Source organism: Fukomys damarensis, unplaced genomic scaffold, assembly GCF_012274545.1.
Source record: "Fukomys damarensis isolate Sample0158 unplaced genomic scaffold, DMR_v1.0_HiC HiC_scaffold_38, whole genome shotgun sequence".
NCBI lineage: Eukaryota > Metazoa > Chordata > Mammalia > Rodentia > Bathyergidae > Fukomys > Fukomys damarensis.
In genome coordinates, this window is record NW_022900950.1 from 33,834,629 (window position 1) to 33,859,082 (window position 24,454).

A 24,454-nucleotide genomic window follows, 5' to 3' on the forward strand; every position below is an offset into this window, starting at 1 on the left:
TTTTTTTTTTTTTTGGTACTGGGAATCAAACTCAGGACCTCGCTCTTGCAAGGCAAGCAGTGAAACCACTGAACTAAATCCCCAGCTAGCTTGTATTTTAAAACCAATCAATATTAACAAATAGAACTGAAATAAATGATCATCTCAATAGATGCAGAAAAGCACTTGAAAAAATTCAACACAATTCATTAAGAAGGCTTAGCAAACTAAGAATAAAAGAAAATGTCCTCAACCAAACAGAAAGCTAATAAAGGTGTATACATGAAATATCTATACGTAGCATTGTATTTACTGTGAAAATCTAAGTGTTATCTTTCCAAGAACAAAAACAAGGCCAGGATGTTTGTTTTCACCTCTTTGATTCAACATCCAATCTATAGGTTCTAAGCAGTGCAACAGGCAATACACAAAAATACAAGGCACACAGATTGGAAAAGAAGTGAAACTGCTTTTATTTAGACAAAATCATTACTGGCGAAAATCCTAGGAAATCTACAAACAGCTCTAGATCTAGTAAGTAAACTGTGTAGGCCTTAGGATACAAGGTCAGTATACAAAAATCAACTGTATTTATACCTGTTAACAACAAATAGCTGGAAACTAAAATGAAAACAGTTAAACCATTCAAAAGTACTAATTACCCAAAGATAATTTTTTTAAAATATGTGCAAGATAATCTGTTAATGACCAAACACTAAAAGAAATTAAAGATAACTTGAATTAATAGATATGTGTAAATGTTTCTATGTGCTAAAACATTCAAATTGCTAAGATCTCTATTTTATGTTAAAATTGATCCAGAGTCAATGCAATCCAGTCAAAATCCTTGTGTTTAAAAAAAAAAAAAGACAAGCTGATTCTAAATGTTATGTGGAAATACAAAGGATTCAGAACAGACAAAATAGTTTTAAGAAGAATAAAGTAAGAAGAATTATACTATCTGATGTCAAAGTTTACTATAAAGTTACAGTAATAATAGTATGAGAATGACATATACAAATAGATCAGTGGAACAAATTAAAGAGTCCAGAAATAGATCCACCATATACAGCCAATTAAGTTTCAACAAAGGGGCTAAAGCAATGAAATGAGGGAAGGACACTTTCTTCCAACAAAAAAGATGCTTAAAAAAAAAAGAAAGAAAAGCTGGGAAGGGCCAGGGATTTAGCTCAATGGCACCACACCTGCCTTGCAAGCCGAAGATCTGGAGTACAACTCCCAGTATGGGGGCGGGGGGTTAAAATTATAAAGTGTTCAGAAAACTACCTAACCAAAGGTGTTGTTTTTACACCAGTTGCCCAACTCCCATGGGGCAATTAGAAAAGGGCCAAGAAAATATCTGCATATACAATAGGGTGGACTGCAGGAGAGGAACCCTAAATTTACAGACCCTGAATCAATCACATATACGTAAACAGCATATATGCCTGTCCTTTATTCCAAAGGGAGATACTTGTATCTTCCAAGATTCTAAGCAAATGGAAACTTTGCTCTGGGTCTATTCCCTTGAGCAGTTCAGCTTGGAACCTCCTTTCATCCTGGGGAGCCCCTCTCTGCCCCTATGTTGCCCTCATTTATGTATCACATATCTTTCTCTTTCTTAGTTTATTCCCTGATTTTTATGTAATACATTTTCCACAGATGGGAGATGAAGTTTTTCAAACTACATATGCCTTAGAGATCTCTTAGTTCATGAAGTGGGGGTGGGGAGGTCTGCCCTTCAAGTGGGGGTGGGCATTGTGGAATGCTAGTCTCTTGCCCTGTCTTTCAATACAACACATGTGGTAAATACCACCAGTTGCTCCCTCAAGGTGTACTGTGCTGCCACAGGCCCAAAGTAATGGAAGTAATTGGTCAAAGGCCACAGTCTCTAAAACTCTAAGCCAAAATCAACTCCTCTTCTTTTCAATTGACATTAAGTATTCTACTGCTGTTAATGGAAAGCTAACACTATACTCAAGTAATACCACAAAACACAGAACATTTCCAGCTCAAGTGGATCCTTCAAGTCCCTTCCCAGCTTTCTTCTAGAGTAATCACTATTCTGGTACCACTGATTTCACCTGCTTTTTTGTATGTGTTACTGAGTTATATTACCAACCCAAAACTCTGATTTCTGGAGATATAATTTTCATACATTTAAACTCATGAATTCTAAGTTTTGTATGAGTTTTAAGAAGTATATAAATTGCATCACAATGGAGATATCTCTGTCACCTTGTAAAACTTTTTTTCATTTTCCAGGTAATCCCTCACCCTGTGTATTCTCCTTTCACTTCTTACAATAGTCTTGTCTGTTCTAGAATTATAACAATTTAAACTGTGGTGTTTGACTTTATTGATATAAATGGAATTATAACAATTTATACTCTGGTGTTTGACTTCATTTAGAAAATGTTTTTGCACTTCAACCCTGTCCTTTCATATCAGTAATCTGTTGCTTTTTACCGCTAAAAAGGATACAGATATACTAAAATCTGTTTATTTACTCATTAATTCTCCATAAGGTAATGCAGAAATAAACACAAAAGTATAGGTCATATCCTTGACACATGCTTCAGAATATTTCTACTTAGGTTACAACTAAAATGACAAGAAACAATGAAAATAATTCACCAGAGTAAGAAGTCATTTGTTACAATTTATGGGAGAATTATGCCATTATATAAAGTATTTGATAATTTATTAGATAGTTACTATAAAACAAATACATTTGACAACATAGGAATGTCAATTGTGGTGGCACACACTTGTAATTGCAGCCTGTGAGAAGCTGAGGCAGAAGGACTGCAGGTTTGAGCTCAGGCTGGGCAACTTGGTGAGACCCTGCTGTCTCAAAATAAAATACTGAAAAGAGAACGCAGCTCTCTGAGAAGGTCCTACATTCAATCCTCAGTACTCTCCCCCAACACACAACCCACCATAGAAATAAAACAATTTAAAATAAATAAGCATATCTAAAAAATAATCTAACTTCTAGCATTAAAACTTACAATCATAGAAATTTCCCAGAACATTTAAAGCATCTAAAGACAGAATAAGCAAGTTTTAAAAATGTAGAGTAGAAAGAGGATTCATCATATGTCTATTATGAATTCCAGAAAAAAAGGGAAAAAGATCAATTGTCATGGTTGAGAATTTTCCAAAACTGATAAAAGACAAACTTCTCAGTTTCAACACAAGTTCATAGCTAGAGACAAGATTGAAGGATGACAGTGTGAAATAGGAAGAAAAGGGCTAAAGGTGTAGGAAAAGTGGAAGGTTAGAGGAAAGGGAATAAGGGAAAAGAAAAAAATATGAGAAAATGAAAAAATGGAAATAAAGTGTTTGTAAATGGGGAGAGGAGGAGGAGGTGGAGGGCAGGAACAAGGAGAAAAAAATGAGAACCAAGACCTGTCATGTGAAGGTACCGGATCCCAGCAATGAATGTAACTGTATTGTATACCTAGATTGTACCAATAAACTCAATAAAAAAAGATTAAAGAATGTTTAAAGTAATAGGGAAATATGAAAGAGTAATTTACAAAGAAATAATACATGAACTGATAATGTGAAATAGGAAGAAAAGGGCTAAAGGTGTAGGAGAAGTGGGAAGGGTAGGGGAAAAGAAATAAGGGAAAAGAAAAAGTATGAGAAAATGAAAAAATGGAAACAAAGTCTTTGTAAATAGGGAAGGGTAGAGGGGGTGAAGGGAGGGCAGGGGTATGGGGAAAAAATGAGACCCAAGACCTGTCATGTAAAGGTACAAGATCCCAATGATGAATGTAACTGTACTGCACAATTAAAATACACCAATAAACTCAGTAAGATAAAAAATAAAAAAATAATACATGAACAGCCAACTGTTAAGGAGTTAACACTGGAAGCCTAAAGCAGTGGAATAGTATCTGGTGGGGAGTAAGAGAGTTTTTAACATAGACTATTTACCAAACTACACTATTCAAGTTTATGTTTTATGAAGGCAATTATTATGGTCTGTGACTAGAAGTCCCCTCCAACATCTCATGCAGTCATAGGACTTTTACAGGCAGCTGAATCTAGGGTGTGTGATGCAAGGATTAAGGGCTTGTAACTACTAAATCAATCCACTGGTTAGCTTGGTACCGCCCTAATTTGGGTGGTCTGGATAAAATGAAAGGAGCAGAAGGATACTGTTAAGGTCTCCTTGCTGCTTTGCTACCTTCTGACCACCATGAATTATTCCTCCTCTGCAAGTCCTGTCTGCCACATCACCCTGCCTTGGAGCCAACTGATTATAGACTGAAAAATCTACAAACTATGAGCTAAATAAACCTTTCCGCCTTTTACTTTGGGTGTTGGGTATTTTGTCTCAGCCATGAGAAAAGTACCTAACACAGCATACACTTCAGATAAAACTCTAGGTATGAACCTAGGCACCACAAATTTTTAGTTGTGATTTCAGGCAAAAGATGAAATTTCTTTAGGCCTCAATTCTATCTATAAAATAGGAAAAATAATATCACAACAATGATATTTTGAAACTTTAATATGATAATATTAGCATCATTCCTGGCACATAACAGCCATAGAATCAATATACAACATTGTATTTGTTCCACATTCAACATTAATAACAGAGGACTGAAGCAGCTAATTTTTCCTCGTAAGAAATTAACTCATCAAGCTTTCACAATCTCTAAAGTTATGCTACAATAGCTACACTATTCAAACTTTAATTGCTTTTAACCATAATCTTGAAATTTAGAGGACTTTTTAAATCTCCTTTATTATAAATTAGAAGCATTCCTGGGCTTTTAAAAGGTCAGATTAAATCTAAAGAATACATAAAGTATCTTAGCAATGTCTAATACTTGACAATACTGCTCTTATTTTTAATTTATTACATATTCAAAATATGAATTCAGCATTTTCTTGCAATGTTTAGTGTTAAAGTGATCCAGTAATGTTCCATACATAACAATGCAAGTAAGAACCTCAAGGAAAGCTCTACATTCAAATTGAGAAGACAGCTTAGCTCAAGCATATGCTCAAAGGAAGAACACTGCTTTAATGGTTCCCAGAAAATGGTGCATCAGTCTGTCATACTCAAATTTAAACACAATAATTCTGAAAGTCACAGTTCCAACCTACCTCTTCAGCTCCACCTCCAACCACTCCCTGTCTTTTAAATCTATCATCCCCCATACACACAAACACTACAAACTTTCTCTCCCAACATACTTCAGTTTCCAATATTAAAACTAAAAAATTAGATGGCCTGTATTCAAAACTCAAGCCTGCTTAGGATATCAATATAACTTTTAAATGAAATCAAAGTATTTACAATTATTTTGTCTCCACACTAATTTTACATGATTAATATCTATCTAGTTCAGTTATCTTTACAATATATATGGAGCTAAGAAAAAGATTCTGCTTTAAACTGTTTTCATTCTCCTATTCCCGTCTCTCATACTGCTCCTTTTCCTTTTATGAGTTGTAAATTCCAGAAAGTAAATGCTTATTTAGAAAAACTGAAGTAGTCTCAAACCAACTATAACTATATTAACTAAATAACACTATTAAAACAGTGCTAACAAAAAAAAGTGTTTCTTCATTTTGTATCATACTGAATTCTACCAATGTCTAGCCTTCACATATTTAAAATGTTTCTTCAAATCACTAAAATCCAGTTTATTTCATGTGTTATGAATAAAGCAATTATGAAAATATATAACCACAACTTCTAAAATTAATGCACCCTGAAGGATGTATTTTATTAGTGCACACTATACAGAACAACAGTTTCATTGTGGCATTTTCATACACGCATATAACACATCTTGATCACATCTATGCCTGCATTACTATCTGACCCTTCCCTCCACCCTCCTCCATGATCTCCTTCCTTCCCTTTAGTAGTCTCCCTTGAAGAATGTTTTAAGAGCAATAAATTAACCCACCTTGTGACTACTTATCATTAAAATAGCTAACTTTGAAGTCACAATACCACCCATGTCTTTATTTTGTGGTAATACTCTCAAGGACTACAGCCTGTCATGAACAATAAAGAATATAACAGCCGGGGATTTAGCTCAGTGGCACCATGTCTTCCTTGCAAAAGCAAGGTCCTGAGTTAGATCCCCAGTACCAAAAAAAAAAAAAAAAGAAAAAGAGAGAGAGAAAAGGAAAAGAAAAAAAATTTGAAGAGCTTCTTTCAGGGTATATCTCTGCTGTCACAATAGACAATGTGGGCAGCAATATGCAGAACTAAGTCAATTAGTCTCAGCTAGCTGATGGCTGACCCCTAAGATTCAGGCTGAAAAAAAAAAAAAGAATATAAATTGACCACAAACCCAGAGGTAAGAAAAGAATTTCCATAGCAATGAAGGATTTTCATTTATTATCTTATCTGCACTCATGTTGTCAAATAGTTTAGAAACAGAAACATAACTATCCATGAAATACTACAGAATCTAAATACATGATTTAACACCATGTTTCTCAGAAGTAACTATCACAATAATCTCTGCTCATGTACTTTTAGTAATAAAATAATAGTAATATTTATTGAATGCTGATAACTGTTTCAGGAAATATGAAAAAAATGGCTAACTATTGTTTCATAATCCACACAACAGTACAAATTGCTTTCCAACTAACAAACAAGGCACCTGAGGATGAAAGAATCTAGACTATCTGTCCATAGATACTGGATTTGAACCCAGAAGTGTCTAACTCAGAGCCCACCTGGTTCATTATATTTTGCTATCTCAAAGTCCTTCAAAATACATTGGTTCCTTTAAAGTTATGAGTCCAATTCAAAGATAAAAGGCTCATTAGCAGAGATGAAATAATGTATTTTCTCCCAATTGCCTATACAATGAAAAATTATTTGGCTTTTAAATTTCATAGTGCTTTGAATGATATAAAACTTTTTTTCCTGATACCAGAGATTAAATACAGCACCTTAACACTGAGCAACATCACCAGTATTTTTTTGGGGTCAGGGGGTGTCTTCTTCTGAGAGAGGGTTTCAATAAGTCAGTAAGTTGCCCAGGCTTGACTCCTATTTACAATCTTCCTGTTTCAGCCTCCCAATATGCTGGGATTACAAGTGTGTGCTACTGCACCCATTGGAAAACTCAAAAAAAAAAAAATCTGTTAGGTGGAGAAGGGGAAGAGAAATACATTCACTTAATCCAGGTAAACCTCAATTACACTGTTTAATCTCCCCTAAAATCACATAAAATAGTGTTAACACCTCTTACAAGATGAAAAACAGGTTTGGAAACTTGCCTATGACCACACAGAAAACAAAGCATAGTCAAGAAGAGGGCAATAGACCTTTCTAACATCTTCCACTACATCAAATTCAGTAAATGACATTTGGGAAAAATGCTTTCAATAAAAGTATTACTTCAATGTTAAGAAAATAAACTATTAATCAAAAATATTAATACAGCTAGGCCCTTCTAATTTTACTGATATATTTCTACAAAAGACAATAATTATCAAGAGGATAAATCAAAAGTTGAGGAATGACCCAATTATCCATTCTAGGTTTGGATTTTCTTCTCTTCAGCTACATAATTTCTACTGGTTCCCTCAGTTAAGTGTTTTTCTGGTAAATCAATCTAAATTTACCGGAGAAAACTGAACAATCTCATGTTTCACTCTCATTGTAAACCACCTACTTCTATCAGATCAAGGAGACAATTCTCACCTGCCCTGGAGCAGTTCCTTTCCACAGATCTCTACCCTTCTCCTTTTGAAACCACAACATCTTCACTAACCAGCTGGCTTTTATTTCTATCCACCTCTCAGAGACTATCACCTTCGAACTCTTCTTTTTACAACCCAACCTATATCCACTCTCACTTCTTTTCTCAGGGGCCCTCCTCCTATCAACGCTAGCACACTGCCCAGGAATACAACATGCTTGACTGGCAATTGTTACATGTGACTAATTCTAGACCAATTCTTCAACCATGCTCATCCTATTTCTTCCTACATTTTTAGTTCTCTATCAGTTCTCTCCTCCCTTTTCATTTCCTCCATCCTCAAACACTTCCTGTTTATCAGCTCTCTAACCTTAAAAACAAAACAAAATCAACCCTACAAACCATTTTTAGTTACCGCCTCATCTCTTTCTTCTCTTTATAGCCAAATCTGTTAAAAAGAAACTCTACTGTCGGGCGTGGTGGCGCACGCCCATAATCCCAGTGCTGGGGGAGGCTGAAACCAGAGGATCACTGTGAGTTCCAGTGTGGGCTACATAGTGAGTTCCAGGTCAGTCTCAACTACATAGTGAGACATTGTCTCAAAAAAAAAAAAAGAAACTCTACTGGTTCTGGGGATATAGTTCAGTGGTGCTGTGACTGCCTGCAAGTGCAAGGTATTGAGTTTGATCCCTGGTACCAGAAAGAAAAAAAAAGAAAAGAAATACAACTGGAAATTTTATATTATTATCAAGTAAGATAAAGATATAGCATTATACCTTTTTCAAAAAGACAAAAATTATCTTGAACTTTTAAAGATATGTGCTGAAATATTGTGGACAAAAGATAGAATATTTGAGTTTAGCTTCGAAATAACCCAGGTGGAGGGCAGGAGTTATAGAAGCAAAACAGATTATGTGTTCACTCTTCAATCTAGATGACAGAGGAAGCTTGTCATTCTATTTTCTTTTCTTCTGTATATGCATTATTATGGAAAACATTTTCAAAGAAGTCTATGCTTATTGATTCTTCATTTCTGCAGTTTACAAATGACTTTTAGCTGCCAAATCCACCAGACACTTCTCAAACTTTTTACCCTACTTGCCCTCCCTAAGTCCCTGAACCACTCATTTCTTATTTTCCCCCCTTGGTTATCTGTTGTGCTTTCTTCCAACTCATCCTCTCTTCACTCTCATTTGTGGCCTCTTCCCTACTTCTTCTGAAACATGGCCCCTCCTTCAAACACACACACTTTAAATGTTGCTATTTCCAGTGAGTTTTATATTCACACTTCTTTTTTCTAGTCATTCCTCCTAGCTAGTCCATTGTCTCCTGTAACTTCAACTACTTACCTATGTGTAAACCTCTATATCCAGTCCTGACCTCTTGAAATGCTAAACCTAAATGTATCCCCACCCAAATACACCAAAGAAACCCTGAACAAGCACTCAAAACTTCATCTTTCATCCCAACAAAAACTTGCTGCTCCCGTGTCAATCAACAGTTTCACTGTCTTTTGTCATTTAGCATTTGTCTTAGACATCCAAACTTTTCAATTGATTTTACCTCTTAAATATTTCTCAAATTATCCTTTTCTGTGACGCCATCTGCTTATTTCAGACTTGCTTCATTTCTCTACTAGACCTTTTTTGTTTTTCTACAACTGGCTTTCCTGCCACCCCTCTTTCTATAGACCCAGTGACACCACTACTCTTTCTGAAATTCTTCAGTGGTTGCCCCACGTTAAGAAAAAATCCAAACTCTGATGATGGCACCAAATACCTTAAAATCTGGCTTCTCCCACTACTATACTGCAAATATTCTGGGATCCAGTCACTTAGAACTACTGAGGGTTTCCCAAATACAAAATACTCATTCCTGTAACTGTTCTTTGCTCATATTGCCTAGTCTTTCCTCATCCTCCCTCCAATGAAAGCTTACTAAACTTTCTAATACCAGTCAGAAACTACTTTATGGCCCAGCACTTGAGGGAGGTGAGGCAGAACTGTCATGAGTTCCAAGCCAGCCTAAACTACAGTGAGATTCTGTCTCAAAAAAAAAAAAAAAATCACTGTGTACCAAAGACCTCCCCTGACAGAATCTTTCAAATTGGTAGGTAAAAGGGCACTAGAGGTTGAAACCATGACTTACATTATGAATTAGACCCAGTGGGTTTGGAATCCCATATTCACACTAACAACTAGAACTTTGAGGAAAATTTCTAACCTTATTTCTTCATCTCTAAATAACTGTATTTTATACCTTCACTGTGAGAAATAAATAAGGACTTCCATGCAAAAAGTACAGTGCCTCACACAGACTAAATATTCAATAAATGCTACAGTTCTATGTTCACTTATTTGTGCTGAAATTATTACTGTTCCTATAGCAACTTGCTCATTCACACTAGTGGGATGACATGCCCCTGCAAGTCACAGGCAATCTTCTATTCTCTTTTTTCCCATCACCTGGCATAATGCATTGCACCTCATGGGTTCCTAACAAATTCTGAATGAATACTTCAAATCCTTGTACTACATAATGCTTTTTTCCCTAATGGTCTCATGAAATTTACTTTCTGTATCCTTCTTAAAAAATGTGTTTAGGTAAAACTTAACAGAAGCAGCATCATTTTAATTGATAGTAAAATAATTTTATAGTGTTACTGGTCTTACGGGTTTATTTCTAAACACACACACACACACACTCAAACTCAAGATACTATCAACAACTTCCCAACACTATAAAATACCAAACTGCTAAGAGGTGGGAGCACCGACTGAAAAATTCTGAAGGATAGTCAAGGTTTTATAAATTTGCAACAGCCTCCTTATCACCAGGGCTTGAGTCAACTCTTATGATTAAGGTTAACTCTGAAGCATTTAAAAAATAATAATAAAACATGGCACTTTTCGTCCTGAAAATATGCCACTACCCACTGTAAAAAAAAGGGGGGGATGAATAAAAAGTTTAAACCTAAAATAGGCTTCAAAATAGAAGTGTTGCCTGGTCCATGGGGAAGGAGAGCCTGGTGGACTCACTACACAACCTTGAACCTCCATAGATAAAATGCAAAAGTGTAAAACAATAAAAACGTCAGACACACCCAAAAACAGCAATATCTTTTATCCACTTTTACACTTACCCTTTCAACAATAGTGCCCTTTGAGGAATCACTAATGGATGGGTTGAACATGCTAACACCTTTGAGCTACTTTAAAATTAGCATGTTAAATATCTAGAAATTAGCTTATCCGGGAAAGGAAAGAAGCCTCCTTACACCAGAGTTTCTCGGGTCTCACATCAAAGATATGCCGTACACCCGGTTCTGCACCAAGAGGCTCGGAAGGCTCGAGGCCCTGCTGCGGAACGGCTGCCACCCTAATCTAGGTAGGGCGGCGGCCGCGCAGGGTGGGTTGGGTGCTGGAGTAGCCGGGGCGGGCCAAAGCTCAGGGCGGGAAACCCTCCTCTCACCTCCACTTCCCTTCCCTGCGCACAGAGCCCAGTTCCGAGACTACCCAAGAGTCCCCTTAAGACAAAGGGATTGAGATTCTCTTTCTGATGGTCCACCAAAGTTTATCAATCTTTCGCAGCTGTCGGGACCGCCGGGCTTTGTAGTCCCCCGGTCCAAGCTGTCCCGCCAAGGCCGCGAGCCCGACGAGGCGTCGAACTACAATCCCCATGATGCCCAGCGAGCTTCGCGCTCGCGCCTCTCTCTCCCTTTCCTCAACGCGGCGCCCCCTAAAACCCCGCTGCTCCCCTCAAGGGTGTCTCGGTCTGCCGAAGTTGGGGCGAAGCTGTGAACTTGGACATCCGTCACCTGTCCTCCCTCTTTCGACCCTCGCCCTCAGATTCATTACCCAGGCGCTGCAGGTCCGGGCAGTCTGTGACGCGATTTGGGTGGGATGGGGCGGGGGTGGGGCGCCTGCAGCCGCAGAGTCCGTTAACCCCGCTGCTCCCCTCAAGGGTGTCTCGGTCTGCCGAAGTTGGGGCGAAGCTGTGAACTTGGACATCCGTCACCTGTCCTCCCTCTTTCGACCCTCGCCCTCAGATTCATTACCCAGGCGCTGCAGGTCCGGGCAGTCTGTGACGCGATTTGGGTGGGATGGGGCGGGGGTGGGGCGCCTGCAGCCGCAGAGTCCGTTATATCGCGACGTGCGTGAAGAGGCGGCGGCGGCGTACGGTTGCGATGGCAGCCGCGAGCCGCGCTGCCAAGAGACCGCAGGAGCTCTGAGTCAACTCTAGGAGGAGCTGGGCAGACCGCGGGGGAAGGGAGAGCGGGTAGTTTGTGACATTGAGGAGGGTGAGCTCCGCGCACCACTTGGATCCTTGTTCCCGGGGCGAAGCGCGCTCCATCCTGCTGAGGCGTCAGAGGATGGAACATAAGAAGCTTGGTTCGCTCCTTGAAGGGTTCTGTCAGGTCCCATCCCTCCCTAGCTCTGCCCCGTGGGATGTGGGGAACCTCAACCAGCCCTGGCTGTTTCTCCAAACATACCAATTCGCACGCAGTCTCTCACAGCCCCGTTCTGCCATTTTGGGGGGGAGTAGGATTAGAAACGGGTCATCTAATAAAATGGAATGCATACATAGCCTTTAGGGTTATTTAGGACGTTTTAGAACTTGTATATCGCATTGATCCCCATTGAATCTGGAACTATAAATTTCTTAGGCAATCGTTTGTGAACTCTCCGGGATCGTCATTATAAGCCGGTTGAGAGCATAGAGTTCTAAGATTCTAAATTCACGTGGTGCCGCTGTGCTGGGTCGCTGATGACTTGTGACCACCTGCCTCTCATCCTCATCATTTTAATTTACAAAGTGGAAATACCTGTCTCGTGGTTCTTGTGAAAAGTAAATGCATTAATGTTGAAGCAATATAAAACAGCTATTCAGGAGGGAGGAAATGAGATGAAAAAAGAATTAGGATGTATTATTATATACCAACTCTTTACAAGGAGAGTAATCATGTACAACAAACATGTACTAATAAAAATTTTGAAAATAAAGCTACGAAATATTTAATCCATTGTGATAAAAATCAGGTTAATGAATAGTTGACTGTGGCAGAAGTTTAACTGAGGGAGGGAATTTTCTGAAATGAAAAACTCATATATCTAGCTAAGGGTTTAAGTTGCAAAATATCTGTAGTTGTCAAAACTGTTAAACTGGTACCCTTCAGATTTGTACATTTTACTTTATGTAAATTATCTCAAAGGAAACAATATTAGCTGTTATCATATAGATATATATATATAGATAGATATATATCATATACCAAAAACCATATAGATATTCTAGGCTCCAATCATCAGATTTTATAGATGAGAAAAGTGAGGCCTAAACATTTAATAAGAAAAAAAGGGGGGGGAGGGAAATGAATTACTGATCTTGTCATTTTCTAGGAGTAAAAGTCTTGAGATTGAAAACAGCAAGCTACTACTGTATGTTACTACTACTGTATGTTACAAGTTAGGGTCATGTCACTCTGTCATAGAGATTTTGTTGAAATTGACTCAAGTCTCTCATCCACCTCTCCAGGAGAAGCCAGAGTCCTGTTTATGATTGCACAGGCCTGGAGGCATACAATCTTAGGGTCACATCTGGCTCTGACTTCTTGCTTTCTCTGAATACTCAGATTCCCTCACATCTCACCTGCAACTCTTTTGTCTTTAGCACACACTGTGGAAATCAACCCCTCTTGTTTGGTTGTTTCTATAGCAGAGCCTTCTAAAGGTCTTGAGCCTCTGAGGAGGCTTAAAATGAAGGGCATAAAAACCCTTAGATTAGAATTTACTGCTCTTAAAAGTCCTTCAATTCCCCCATTTTTATTCACTGATTCCCATCCCTTCAGTGTAAGTCTTAACCTCCCACTAACCACCATCTTTTTGGCTCTTTCCTCTCTTTGTTTCTCTGTACACAGTATTTTCAATTTTCTCCTATCCCCTAATTTGTGCCTTCACAGGTACTTACCAATCCCAAATTGTTCACCAGATTATTTTCCTGTGCAAAGAAAGTACCTTCTGCAAGACGAACTCTGCTATTAAAATATTTTTTTCACCACAGTATATACCTTCATATTCTATTTGATCCAGTCCACAGGGTAGTTAATAAATATTAAGTATTGATGTATGTGACCTCTCCAGGCTATCTTCATAATGGGATCAATTATGAAAACTATTTTCTTATATCCATAGTAGATTATTTAATATAAGTAAGGAAGAAAATGATAACATCTGGAATCTGTTATCTAGGAGGAGAAAAAGACACCACAGTCTATATAACAATAGTTTATGTAGTGCAGAAAAAAAATGACAGCATTTAAGTCATAAAGTCCAGAACAAAATCTGAGCATTGGGCCAACATAACATCCTTACAGAAGCAATACCCAGTTGTTACCTGTAGTACTATAGTCTCAACTCTGCATATATAACGAGCATATGAATAGATTCTCTTTTACACGTGGAGAAGATGATACCAATATGCTACCAGCTGAACACATGTTTTTGTGGTAAGAATGATAGGTTACCTGATCCATCTATCCCTCATCTGGTTTCCCTTGTGACCAGTTACTTATCTCTGCAAGGCAGCTAGTCAGGGTTGTAGTGAAGTCTACATCCTTAAAGAGGTCTCCAAAGCTAAGAGACCAATGCATAGCCCTCCTTTTTTTGATGCTAGAATCCCAGGGAATTCACTCAGCACAAGTCACTGGAGAATGAATGACAGCAGGAAAAGCAGATAGCTGCTCTGCAGTGAGCTGGAGGTGGGCAGTCACAAGAAAGAAGACCATGAGCCACTGAAGCACAGCCTTAAGATGCCTCACAGGCCATGGGCAGCTGGTAATGAATAAAGACCAACAAGAAACTTTATTACCTGATACTTTGAACTCATTTAAGTGATAGTTTAACACACTCTGCAAATCCAGAAGACAGAGCTGAATAACCATGTGTTCAAAAGCCACCATCTTGTTAAAGAGGCTTAGCATATCTAGCACTAAATCGGATATTCACCCTAAGTTCTCAGAGTTCTTGCCATCTGTAGAATTGACATTACTAAACACCATCCTTGATCTCCATGACCTTGGTTCTCTTAAGAGCTTTCTACCCATCCTTCATTGAATTATTCAGAAGCTTGTTACCCACTTCTAAAATAGGAGGATAATTCGTCAGGTTCAATCTCTGCATCCTCTCCATTTCAAAGGTTTCATCTCTCAGGTCTTGACTGGTACTCACATTCCTCTTGCTGGTTGTGGTCCCCAAGTTTCAGTACTGCCCCAAGCAGGCATCATGTTCCCCTACCTGGTTCTGTTGCCTCTGCTGTTCTCTTTTTATTTATTTATTTATTTGTTTGTTTGTTTGTGTATTTATTTATTTATTTGGTACTAGGGATTGAACTCAGGCCCTTGCACTTGCGAGGCAGGCAGCAGAACCACTGAGCCAAATCCCTGGCCCTCTTTTCACTTTCTGATGGGCTCTTTAGATGCAGAACTCCTTTCCCTATCTATATTCCACCTGTTAGGCAAAAACTAACTCAGGCCTTTACATGAAACCTTTCTAGATCTTTCCTTCTCATAATATTACCCTAATATGTACTCACATTATTTCCAGCCTGTGTTAATCACTTGACACCTAACCATACTGCCTCGTGACAGTTTATCTATTGTTTAGTAGCTGGCTTTTGTCTTTTCTTATCATATTTCAAGGCTCTCTGATATGTGTTCCTAGGCATTCCCCAAAACACCTTCAGAATGCCACATATATAAGGGCACAGTAAGTATTGTTTAAATTTTCTCTTCTTGTACCCTTATCTATAGGAGATTCATTCACGAACCCCAAAGGATAATATTACTAAGTATAGTAGTTTTCCTAAACATATATACCTATGATAAAGTTTAGTTTATAAATTAGGCATAGTAAGCAGTTTTAAAAATAACAAAATAGAAGTTATACTGTGGTGAAAGTTACTTAAAATTTGTAAATTCTTTGTTTCTATAATTTTCCATTTAATATTTTCAAACCATAGTTGACTCTGTATAATTATAGAAAGAGAAAAAACAGAATAGGAGACACTGCTTTATGTAGAACATTTTCGGCCTCTTAACATAAATGTCCCTGTAGCCAATGGAAGTGTGGGCCTCCCCTTGCATTCAGTAAAGGGTATTTTGAGGTTATTCCTTTAAGTCACTGTTGCTGTGGGAGGAGCCAGGTGGTAAGAGGCACTGAGTTCTGGTACTCAGTCCCACTGTCTTTGAAGACCACTTAGAGCAGAGTTTTTCTCACTGAGAGTCACAGCCTACTATTAAATCATGAAATCAGTGTGATGGAACTTCTCCAGCTTTTTAACATTTCAATTGTGTAAATTGTAGTACTATAGGGAAAAGTAAAATAGAAAAGAATGCAATTTAAAAATTCAAAGTATATGCTTATAGTTAAGGTAAAGTATCATATGGCAGTTATTGAGCTGTTAGCATTGGGCCACAAAGCTACCCTTTCCCCTCCCCTTTGTCTTGGTGGGGCTGAACCTGTACAAGCCACATTGCTGCCTTGTCACCTGGCCACCGGGTACACTAGAGGAAGCACACCAGGATGGGAGAGACAGGAACAACTTGCCCCTTCCTGTTGGCTACTGTGCTTGTCAGCACCACCCCAGTGATGGCCCTTCAGTCTGGCAGCAGTGTTTCTTGTCTACATTCCACCTGTTAGGCAAAAACTAACTCGGGCCTTTACATGAAACCTTTTTAAACTGCTTCAAAAAATCAGCCACATGGTTTCTCTTGTCCTTTGACTTCAGCCAAGAAGTATTCCTTTCAGAGGTCTGAATTCTTGCTCTATGGGCCCCTCCTCCAAGCTTCTGGATTCTGATAACCCCAACCTCATGTCCTCTTCTAGATTTCCAACCCTGCATGTCATAGATGCTTCTTGCAGTTATTACTTCTTTGTCACTTTAAAAAAATGTTTTAGTCTCCCAACACGTTTAGTCTTCCTTATGCTAGAGTCTTTCTGTTGAAATACTCTGGGGCTTTTTCTTTCCTTAGTAATAAGCATTAAAGTAAAACATTTGTCCAAAGACTTAAGAAACCATGTCTTAGAGGAGCAGGTACTTTTTTGAATTAACAGATACCCCAAGTGGCAAGGACTCAGTCCTGACATATAGCTACTCTGAATATCAAGCTCATGAGAGGCAGAGACCCAGTTTCTCTATAGCAGGGGCCAGTATGTGAGCCCTGAGGCCTGGCCCAGACTATAGGGATGAGTACCAGTGAATCTGCAGTTGTCCTCAGAACTTGACCTGAATCTAAGCTTCAAGTGGAATCTGACCTCTGTCAGATATGTGGAATCTCAGCCTTTTGTCTTGCTACACCTTTACTCCTTGTTAGCAAGTGGAAAGAAGCAAAAGGTTAATGATGAAGACAGCCAGGAAGTAGGAGCAGAGACCTCAAAGTGAAGTAGAATGTCATGAATGGAAAGGGAAGACTAAAGAGATCTTTGGGGTAGCAGTTGTGTCTGATGCCTTCTTGAAAGTAATATGAAGAGATAAGAGAATAAAATTAAGATTCTTACCTTGTGCCTACATTTCTAGTTTATCCAGTCAAAATGAGGTTTTACTCTATTTTATGAGTGTACTATACTTATGCTTCCAACTCCCATTAGAAGCAAAACTCAATCACACAAGCCTAATGAAAAGAACTGCTGCATGTTTTAGAAATTCAAAATATTTTTATGTATGCAAAAAAAAAAGCCACAAAACCTCTTGGCAGTAATCTATGAGGATTCTCCTGGCTTATGGTTTTGCATTTCTTTATGCTAATTTTAAAATATGAAGAGAAAACCCAGGAGTTGAGTCTGTTAAGTGGATGGCAATACTCTGGAGTATTGTGGGTACATAACTCAATGAATAAAAATATTGTCATCTGTGAGAGCTGGAGTAATAATGTTCTCATTGAGGACTACAGTTAAGTCATTATGAATACTCTGCTAGAACTTATACATTAGCAACACTTCTTTTACTTACTGCTTAGGCCCTTGCATTGAGTGGAGGAATCCATAACTAAATATGAATTACTCAGGCAAATGTTGGCAAGAGTTACTTCCTTTGTGACATACAGAGTACCTTCCAGTGAATTGAAAAGCATATCACCATTTGATTTATCCCTTGAAACATGTTACAGTGTGGGAGGATGTCACAGAAGAAAAGCAGATTGTGATCAGGTTTTCTGTTTGTAGAAGGCAGCATTCTGCCAAGCAACCCCAACCATAAAATGTTTCAAATCTCAATGAAAAAAGTATCAGCACAATTGGGATCCCATTACCCCCTCTAAGAAGATATCAGCCCCTCACACCCCTAAAATGGTTTTCCTATTTTAATTTTTCAGCTACAGAGAATTAAGGTGATGGGTTTTGGAGGAAGATTCCATTTCTTCTCTTTCCTTGTTCACTGGTGAATTTTGGGTCTTGTGACATGTGCATGAATGATAGAAAATAATAATTGTGAGCTTACTTGAATCAGTCCTAAATGGTTAACTGAGCAAATTGTTCATCATCCTATTTTCTTTGATGTCCTCTCCTTATGCTCACCAGGCTGCCTCACATCTTTGTCAATTCTCACCTCAAATTTCACATTTCAAAAAATCCTCAGTGGTAATAAAGAATTCTAACAGCACTTATTCTACCTCATCTCCATCCCTTTTCCCCAAAGCCCTGGTTATCTGTTCTTACTCTGAAAAAAGTAAGGACAGCCATTACACAAGTTTTGGGAAAAACACATTTCTCCCTTATTTATCTGTGTGCTAGGATTTATACCTTCATGACAGATAAGCACTTGATTTTTAACACACAATAATTGATTAAGCATGATAATTGGGCTTGGCATGTAGCTCAGTGGTAGAGTAATTGCCCAGCATATGTCAGACCCTAGAGGGGAGAGAAAGAGACCAAAAGAGAAAGTGAAAAATAATACCCACCATATCCTGATTTTGATTTGGGGTGATGCATCTTATACTATTGCCACATAGCTCTATATTATAAGCATCATATAATGTTGTTTTGCAAGTTTTCAAGCTTTATATAAAGGCTATTATATTGTGCCATCATGAAATTATCTTTTTTAATTGTTCAGCGTGGTGTTTCTGAGATTTATCCATGTTGATAAGTGTAGATTTAATACATTAATTTTAATTGTTATAACCTTATATTATAATTATTCATTTCCATTTACATCTTGGGTTATTATTTGTATGTAAGGCCTCCCTATCATCATCTTGTTCATTGTTTTCTTGTTTTATTTTGCTTTGATTTTGCCTGTTTGTTTTTTGACAGAGGGTCTAGTTCAGACTGGCAGAATCTTGTGGCAGTTCTCCTGTCTCAGCCTCCTGAATGCTGGGATGACAGGTGTGTACCACCATGCCTAGCCCTCTAGTTGTTTTAGATCCTTTGTTCTCATCTTCCTCCTATACAGTATTCTTTTGTGGTTAAATAATTTTCTCTACTGGTATATTTTGATTCCTTGATTTTTATTTTTTGTTTACCATAATTTTGCTTTGTGCTTACCATTAGGATTTGTTTTTATTTGGGAAAGTGGGTAATAAAGTTTTACAGTTATTAAGAATAGAAAAAGAAGTAGGCTCTACAGAGCAAGTTTGGGCCAAGTAAAAATAGGAAAATAAATATACTCCACAGGAGAGAGCAAGCTGTAATGAAAGACCACAAAGAGTGGTCAAAGACAGCAAAGAGTTCTCTGTCAACTATCCTTTTTGTATCTCCCATTCCTCAGGACAACATTAGGCCTAGGTCATCCTATAGAGAACCTACTTGAGTTCTCATGAGAAGTTCATATGCAGGGCTTTGGGAAATGTTCTGTGCCCATGTCCTGGGATTTTGTCATACCCATTCCTCCAGGTCGTCACACCCTCCTGGGATTTTGCAATTAACAACTCATACCTATTTTCCCAACCAGTCTTTACCATGCCCTAATCGCCTGCCACATTTTCTCCTGGGGTACTGAGGGAGTGGAGGTCTCTTGTCTTCATTTAGCTACTTCCTGCTAGAAGCAGCTAGAGGGCCTACCTGTACCTTGGGGTGTTGTGGCTCACTGACTGGGGTGAAGGAAAGAAATCTGTCAGTAGACAATGAGAGAAGAGTTAATAACTATTGTGCTGTCTGTTCAATGGGAAAAGAAAGTAACTTTATTATTAGGTTGTGGATGTAGAGCCCAAATATGAAGAGCAGGTTAAATTTCCCTGCTTCGTGAGGAAAAGAAAGTATGGCAAAGAGGGATTTCAGGTAAATTATCAGGAGTAACCGTTTCCCATGTACAATTTGTATGGTTTGTCACTGCATCCCTTGAGGAAGGATTAGTTTAATGCTTCCTCAGGAACTGGGAATGAGGCTAGGGTCTTCAAGAGCTATAAGGCTTTCCTTCTTACCTTTCTACCAGGCTTTTGATTTCCCAAAGAGATATTAGATATGCCTTTTAGGGGTCCCTTGCAATAAATGATGGCAACCTACTTAGGAAGATAGACTGACTCTAAAAGTTGAATAATTTTCCTGCTTGTTTTTCAATAGGTAATTGCTTACTGGTCTGCAAGCTCCTTTCTTTACAGGTTGCTGCATTGGTATGTAGCACCAGAAAGACATATTTGGAGTCAGTAGCTAGGTATCCTTCTGCCTTTTCTTAATGTCACCCCTTAGGTAGGAACTATGAGATCTGCTCTTTGAACAGGATACTTGGGCAATGGGATTTGGCCTCAGTTACCTGTTGATAACTGCATAACCTGCCTTTTGATGTCCGTCTTGGACAATGCTACTTCCATCAGTGGACCACAACTCCTCAGAGTCTTTGAAGTGCAGGTCACTGATGTCCTGTCTACTTGCATGGGTCTGCAAAAGCATCTGTTCACAAAAGTAGCTAACTTCTTAGCCTGTAGGCATCAGAGAGGCAGTATTAAGAGTAGTGCAAGTCTGTATGGTAAACTCAGGGGAATCTAAGAATCATAGGCTGGCATAGTCCTGACAGGTAAGATCAACTTTGGCCTTTGAAAAATTGGAGAATTGCCCCCAATTTTGCTAGTAAATCACTAGGATCTGTAACATTAGCCCTTAGAAGGAAGAGTGGAGCATACCCAGGGACTCCTATAAACTCCCATAGGATCAGGATGGAACCCTCTCCTTGGAGACTCTGTTAGCCACTTGAGAAACAGTATCCCTTATATTTGCCTCTATTTTTTTTTTAAAGCTTCAAAAACTTTTTGAGAACAGGATGCTTGTACTTATGCATACTCTCACCCACCTGAGTTGAGCTTTACTGGCTGTCCCTTTGTTCTGCTCAGGCCATCTGACATATATTTCTAAACTACCAAATTTTCTGTTGGAAGACTCACTAATGATACCCAGAGATAAAAGCCAATCTAGGGGGAAAGTGTAAATGAGACTTTAAGCCCAAAGAGAAGTAAACTTGGGTAGGTGGTTGTGTTACTTTTCTCTTCTTGCTGAGATTAAATACCTGTGCTTTCTGCGTGCCAACCTCCTCATATCTGTGCCAGCACACCTCTTTTTCTGCCCTACCTAGCATCCCCACTGTACCTTTTGCCTTCTCATTTCCTCCTTGCTCTTCAGGAGTCATCTCAGGCAAGTCCATTCCCTAACTCTTAGTCTTCTTTCATGTGCTCCATATAATCCCATACTCCCACCATAGCAGCACTTACATTGGTTCTAACAATTGATTCACTTCTATTTCTCACTAAAGAATATGTTCCTTAAGAATGGGAACTGTGTCTTCACAGTTTCACATCCCCAGCCCTAGCATCATGTCTGACATAAAGTAAAAACCTAACAAATGTTTCTTATATGAATAAGTAAATGAGCTAATGTCATAGGCAAAGAAATCCCTCACATTTATTGAAAATCTGTTGCACAGAGAGCATTGTGCTGGAGAGAATTATGAAATAAATAGGGGAACTTGACAGTATTAAGTGAAAAGTATGCATAAAATGACCTGTATTTTTAAAAACTGTCTTATATCCACAGTTAAGTGCCATCAACTGTCTCACTGACAGTAGACAGTAGATTGAAAGCACTTATTTGTTTCATCCCTTAACTGTTTCTTGATTTTCATCTCTTATGAGAGAAACCTCAGACATTCCTCAGACATTGCTCTCTACCCAGGTCTGCTCTCATTGAGGTCAGCGTGGAGCAAAAGAAAAACTGTTCCAGTGATTTTTGATCCAATACCACACATGACTAATCTAGAACCTCCAAAATAGTCCCAGAGAACCAAATGGGAAATATGGCATGTTACAGACTTTGAGAGTAGTTAAGGACATGTCTAGCAGCTGTTCCACATGCCATGATGAGTAAAAAATTCCGGAATGCTGCAGAGGAGAGGAGCATGAGTCTGCAGTGGACTTAATGTCTCACCTCCACACATTTATTTGACTTTGACAAGCCCAGTCTGCTGCAATCAGTTCTGCAACTTGACTGGTAAATTGACGAATGGACCATGCCAAAAACAAATGACTATATTTAAAAGAATAAGTAAGATATTATCATACTTTGGGCTATATTTATGATCCCAAAACAGGAGAGCAGCATTATAAATATTCTGACTTTTATCAATCTATAATGCTTTCTCTCACTGATTAATACTGGCAACAACTTATATTTGTACTGAAGTTTATACTCTGTGAGAATCTTTCTCTTATTTCATGCTAACTGCAATCCTTGAGGTAGGTACAACTATTAGCCCCATTCTGTACATGAGGTCACTGAAGCTCAGAGAGATTACTACACATGGATCACACAGCAAGTGAGGGGCTACGACTATTTGGGACTCTAATTTATCATAATGCCAATTTGTTAAATGGAATAACAATCAGAAACCTGGATTCTAATTCCAAAGCTATGAGGTATTAAACTGCATAATCACAGACCTATCCTTCAACATTCTGGAGCTTCCTTTCCTGGCTTATAAAAAAATGTACATGATGATGCCTTTCCTTTCTGCCTCCTGGGGTACTTATGAGAACAGTATTGGTGGTATGTGTGTAAGTGTTTTAAAACTGAGATGGTAATTCACAGATATCAGGTATTAGCAATCTTTTCTGACAAAATAATCAAGATAATGCTTGTCCTAATCTTTCTATTTGGCAGTACTTTTCATTGCATCCACTTATTAAATCTGAAGTTGTCGTCTATAAAACACCCCTCTGCCTATAGTCTTACAGATGCATTACCTGCAGGCCAGAGGAGGAGGAGAAGCTCTTCTTTTCAGTGTGACTTCAAAACGATGATTCTGTGTTGTTGCCATTGCATTTACCTGGGGAGCTTATGTTCAGGCCCCATCTCGACCAATCACAATTTTAATCTGGAGGTGGGAAAGGAAGTGGGCATCACTATTTTTTAAAGTTTCTAAAGCTATTATATGCACTTGATGTTAGGAAATACTGCTATTCAGACTATGTATCTTTGTGGCTGCTGAAAGTGATCTTAGTTTTAAAAGGGCAGACCTTGTGGTTTTTAGAAAATTGATTTGTGTTATTATGTAGAATAGAAATACAGAAGTCAAGCAAGGTCTGAGGTCACTTGGGAAAGAGAGCCAGGAGTTGAAACACATGCGCAAACTATAGTGATGCTATAGTTCCAGGTTACAGCTCCTCCTTTCTAAAGTAACAGGGTGTAAAACACGGATGATATATGTATGATGGATCAGATGGTAAACTCAACAGAAAATCTTGGGCAGGACAGAACCCCTTCTCCCATCACATATACAGCAGGCCTGCTGTGTTGTCAGTTTTCTGTTACTGTGTTTACTGTGACAAAATACCTGAGATAATCATCTTAAGAAGAGGTTTATTTTGGCTCATGATTTCAAAAGTTTCAATCCTGGTCACTTGACCCTGTAGCCCTGGCCTGTGGTGAGGCAGAACATCATGGCAGGGGTATAGCAGAGGAAGCTGTTCACTTCATGGGGCTCAGGAAGCAAAAGGAGAAAGAGGAAGGAGCTGAGGTCCCAATATCCCTTCAAAGGATATCCCTAATAACTTAATTTCTTCCCATTGGCCTCAGCCCCTAAATGTTTCACCTTCTCCCTAGGTACCACAGATTCTGGTCAAGACCCTCAATACATGGCCTTTGGGGATCATTCAAAATCCAGATTACAGCTCCTCCTTTCTAAAGTGACAAGGTTTGAAACATGGATGATATATGTATGATGGATCAGTTGGTAAACTCAACAAGGAATCTTGGGCAGGACAGAGCCCCTTCTGCCATTTATGCCCTTCCACCAAGATCCACTTCTTGTCATTATTCTCTATGTCATAATGATTAGAAAATTGTATACTTTGTTGGAAAAAAAGCCTTAGAGGATAAGTACATAGGAAATTTATAGCTAACTCTATGATATTTGCCACTAATAATAAGGAAATAATCATTCAGTATTTAATATTAATTTCTTTTAATTCCAGTCTATTTATAAATTGTACATGTTCTCTATGATTTTTCTTTTCAAGGTTAATCCAAATTTACTTTATTAATAAAAATACTTTTATAAATAATAAAGTATTTGTAAAAATACTTTTTATATATAAAAATGTGATATATTTCTTACCTATAAAAAGTAGTTTCTAGTAAAAACAAATATTGCAGCAGCCATCGTTCAAGCGCCGGGAAGGTAGGCTGGCCCGATCTACTGCGGGAAGGAGAACCACGCCTGCTCCCGACCCAGCAGCCATCGCTCAAGCACCGGGAAGGTAGCCGTGCGGGCGCCCCTGAACCCCCATACCC

At 38.5% G+C, this 24,454-nt stretch overlaps 1 protein-coding gene across 9 annotated transcripts in view; it reads right to left on the reverse strand.

Annotated features, from left to right (window-relative positions):
• Katnal1 (katanin catalytic subunit A1 like 1) overlaps nt 1-24,454 on the reverse strand; it is a 249,726-nt gene that overhangs the window by 70,810 nt on the left and 154,462 nt on the right. For 3 of the 9 annotated variants that reach the window (XM_010623863.3, XM_010623865.3, XM_010623867.2), the window contains one exon: nt 22,906-23,036. The exons of 1 other annotated variant lie outside the window; for it this stretch is intronic. The gene's annotated coding sequence lies outside the window, so the exon portion shown is untranslated. Of the gene's footprint in view, nt 1-10,827; nt 11,130-11,156; nt 11,425-11,502; nt 11,614-11,742; nt 11,768-22,905; nt 23,037-24,454 lie in introns of those variants that run through there. 5 more of the 9 variants (XM_010623870.2, XM_010623866.2, XM_033760033.1 and 2 more) reach the window with 5 other exon arrangements.